The sequence below is a fragment of the Hydra vulgaris genome, chromosome 10 (genome assembly GCF_038396675.1).
Source record: "Hydra vulgaris chromosome 10, alternate assembly HydraT2T_AEP".
In the NCBI taxonomy this organism is placed as follows: domain Eukaryota; kingdom Metazoa; phylum Cnidaria; class Hydrozoa; order Anthoathecata; family Hydridae; genus Hydra; species Hydra vulgaris.
This window is the reverse complement of record NC_088929.1, coordinates 7,782,614-7,786,934: the sequence shown is the minus strand read 5'-3', so window position 1 is coordinate 7,786,934 and position 4,321 is coordinate 7,782,614. Positions and strand designations below refer to the sequence as shown.

General features: G+C 26.5%; 1 non-coding gene across 1 annotated transcript; it reads right to left on the bottom strand.

The window, feature by feature from the left end:
• Positions 1–3,650: 3,650 nt before the first annotated feature.
• LOC124817031 (small nucleolar RNA U3) lies at positions 3,651–3,861 on the bottom strand. The gene has a single exon (XR_010641503.1). It is a non-coding gene; the product is annotated as a small nucleolar RNA U3 (small nucleolar RNA).
• Positions 3,862–4,321: the final 460 nt, after the last annotated feature.

Genomic DNA, 4,321 nt, shown 5'->3' with positions numbered 1-4,321 from the left:
TACGGTCAGCCAGCGAATGGCCTAACTAACATCCCTTTTTAAAAGGTTAAAAGTGTAAATATCGTAATAAAAAATAACCGGTAACATGCTCTTTATTTAACCAAAGATAAAATTTGGTTAGCTGAATATAAAATATTTACATCCGTTATAAATAAGAGAAAAAACAAGTAAAAAAGAAAAATTGACATAAAAACCAAAATGCAAATAACAAAAATCGAAAAAATTAACCATAATAATTTTTTATATCAACAACCAAGTTAAGATTCTCGCTAATTTTTAAAATACTTCTAATCTCATTTCTGTGTTTGTCTTGTCAGTTTTATACTTCGATTAATAGAAGTTCGTTTTTTAATATACATACTATCTAATGATATACATTTTTAAATAAGAATTTGACAGTAAACATTTTCTTTTCAAAATATGATTTCATTTTTTCTTTTCCAAGCAGATCGAATATGCCATCTGTACAAAACCAAGATCAATATCAGTGATTCTCGGGTACCACAAGAATCCTGTAAATTGTGCATAACTAGTTTGCGGAGGAAACAAAAAGGGAAAGAAATTGCGCTCCCCAACATCTCCAGTTAGTTCCAATAAAGAATTATCTTCGGAAGTAACTTTTCAATTCGCACAGGCATCTGAGGGATCTTCACTTACAATTAACCTCGGCAAATATTTAAATAATTTTTGCATATATTGAAAGAAAGTCATGACTATTAAAAAAATGAGACTGGATTTTAGGAAGTATAAGTTTCTAATCTCTTTAAAACGAACAGTTTGAAAGTTTTGTGCAAACTGTTTTGACAAAATTTTTATTATAAGCTTAAAATATGTAAGTTTAGAATTTATGTCAAAGTAGTGCCGAGCAAATGCTCCTATATTGATCACTCTATCCCTTGTAAATGTACTATTTACAAGGGATAAATAAGATATTTGTCCCCTTAAACGGACCTTAAGAAAATTTTGTACTTTAATAAACCTTCTGTGTTTTAATAACTTTATTATTTAAATTGACGTTAAATATTATATATATAGTATAGTATCAAAACAAGTATATAATAAAAAATAAATAAAATATGAGCGCTTGTGTGCGAAAAGAGCAAGAGTTTTTAATAGAAGGTATACCTTAACTTAATTTTATTATATATTACTAATTTTAAATATATCTATATATATAAATAAATATATCTATAATATATATATAATATATATATATATATATATATATATATATATATATATATATATAAATTATATATATATATATATATATATATAAATATATATATATATATATATATATATATATATATATAAATATATATATATATATTTATATATATAAATATATATATATATATATATATATATAAATTATATATATATATATATATATATATAAATATATATATATATATATATATATATATATATATATATAAATTATATATATATATATATATATATATATAAATATATAAATTACTGAACTACAACTATAAGCTTTAACTTTATTAACTTTTACTTATTTTTAAAGATCCCGAAATCCCGGGATATTTTAGAGACAAATTTCGGGATTTTGGGGTGAACAATTTGAACGAAATTGCGGGATTTTGGGATCTTAGCATTGCCATCCCTAGTATACATAAGCTAATTCAAGCAACGCTTTAAATAGCAAATCACTATTTTGGTCTATGAAATATGGTACCAATAAACAATTATAATTATTGTTGTTGGTTTTACATAATAGAACTCTCATACAACCATTGTTTTTAAATTATTGACCGAAATATCACATTAATTGGTAACTTTTTGAGTTATAAGTAGCAAAGAACTAAAAAATTTTAATAAAACTGCCATAAAATTTCATACAGGTAACAATCGAGACTGAAATTTTATGTAGATTTTACTGTGCCCATAGGCTACATTTGCACCGCTTTTTATCAAGTTATATTGAGTGGTTTGTATTCTACTGGTGTTTTTATTGGCGTACAATGTCAAAGTTTCACTCAGTTTGAACATTCCAGTTAAACTTTTTCCGAAGACAAAATTAAAAGATTTCAAAATTGTCTTTCGAATAAGTGGCGTTCTTGGATCAGGTAGGATGGTATTTTAGATTCCACGGGAAACGTGCTTAGTTAAATAAAATGCGTTTTTTCACATAGTCGCTTGCTTTTTTGTTTGTGCTTTTTTTTGTGATTTTTATAAAGAATCGTTTCCAGTCATCGTCACTAAGTGTTTGAATGCTACTATTATTGTTTAGCAGCCAGTTACTTAAAATTTGTAACTAACGGGTTTATTGGTTTGTTTAAAGTTTATACATAGTTAATGCTGTAATATTTTTGTATCATTATTTATCTTATAATTTAATCAAAAAGTTGGGCGCTTTTTTGTCGTATATTATAGCCATCATCAGTTAAAATATATTGAAATGCTTAAATCAAATTAGTAAAATTAAGTTGAAATAATAGAGACCTTATAATAATAAAAACAATAAAAATGCAATTAAAAAATGTAACAAATGTTTTAAAAAAGATAAAAGGACCTGTAATGTTAAATGGAACTAGATTGAAATTGTCATTTTTACATGGTTCATTTGTTTATTAACAGTGGTTTTTTCCCACTCTATGCACATGCTTTCTTTGAGTTTTAATATAAATTTGATTGGAGGCCGAATCCAAATTTGTAAAACTAGCACGATTAAAACTATTTAAAACAGGTTTCATTTAAATGAAAATGTTCATAAATGTGTGAGTATTTATCTCTTTTTTGGTGCTCGATTATTCGTGTTTTTAAATGGCGAGTAGTTTAAAGACATAAAGACAAGTATTATGTTAGAATTAATTACACGTGTTTCGCAAATTGAGATTTAACACATAAGTTGGCGATATAAGTTAATAGCAAAATTTAACAACTTGCAGATTTTCTCTGCATAACAAGATTTTTTCGAGGTATTTTGTGAAAGTTCTCAATATTGTTGTGAAAATTCTCAAAATATTTTGTGACAACTCTAAAAATTAACTTTTATATTTATATTATTTAATATTATTTATATTATATTGTTTAAATTAACTTATATATTTATATTAAATTATATATTTATTTCTAAATTAGATAAAAATGGGTTTTCGGTATGTTTTTTTATCGAAATTTTGCTTTTTACTGAATTTATAAAAAGCACCGAAATTTCAATATCGGTTCAAATTAAAACTTCGGTCGATCACTACTCCTAGCAGAGAATCTAAAACAAATAGGCTATCATGATTTTTGTGAATTTTAGAATTAGAAATTTATTAGTGCCTTTTTCTTGTTATGATTTTTATTTCCACTGTTGCCTTTATTGTCTCGATGTAATTAGATTTGTAAATATTTATGAGCAGAACCCAGAGGTCCTAGATTCGAGCCCAGCTCCGGCCCAGCAAGCGACATTGGTACGGAAGAAGGCGTGAACTTCCTACAAAATGCTCTCCCGCGGTGCTCTGTGATAAGACCGTAAGGACTTCTGGGAGTACCTATAATAACTACAAAAAAAACAAATATTGATTTACAAATCTAATTACCATACTGATTTTACAAAATTTTTGTTTTGTATACAATATATAATACAATTATCTTCATCGGTCACAAAAGTTACATTTCTTACAAACTAAACCATTCAGCTGGTGACGGCACCGTCTGCTCGTCTTCGAAGGCGGACAGAACGATCATCTAAAACTCTTACAAATCTCACGATCTTCAAGAGTTTAGCATCACGCTCAGGCGCTGTCACTTTAGCTCATCATCATGGTTTGGTGGGTTGTCTTTGTAGAATTACAATGACAGGACGCATACTATAGTAATGATCCTAGTGAGTACGGTCTTAGAGACGTTCCGGAAAAAAAATTATGCCAATTTTTCCATTCTGTTGTTATTGTGGGTTTATAATAACAAAGATTACCTATGCCTTCTATTCATAAGATTACAATGTAATCTTATAAATGGATTCCATTCATAAGATACATACATTCATATGATTATGTTTGTTTTGTGGAAACTTTAGATTAGCATTTTTCTGAATTATTAAAAAAATTAGAGAGAACAAAAATATTTCAAAAAGATCACAACAAAAATATTAATATTTCTGTATATTTTCAATAGTTAGAACAACTCTTCTGTTTGTTTGTTTTTTGTCACTAATGACAAAAAAAAATCAAAAGCAGAAGAGTTGTTCTAACTATTGACGCGCTTTCACGCTGTTTAATATTTAATATATCATTTTGTTTTTAAAAACTATAGAATCTACAGAAGCAATAGTCAAATAATGTATTGTTCTATAAAATAT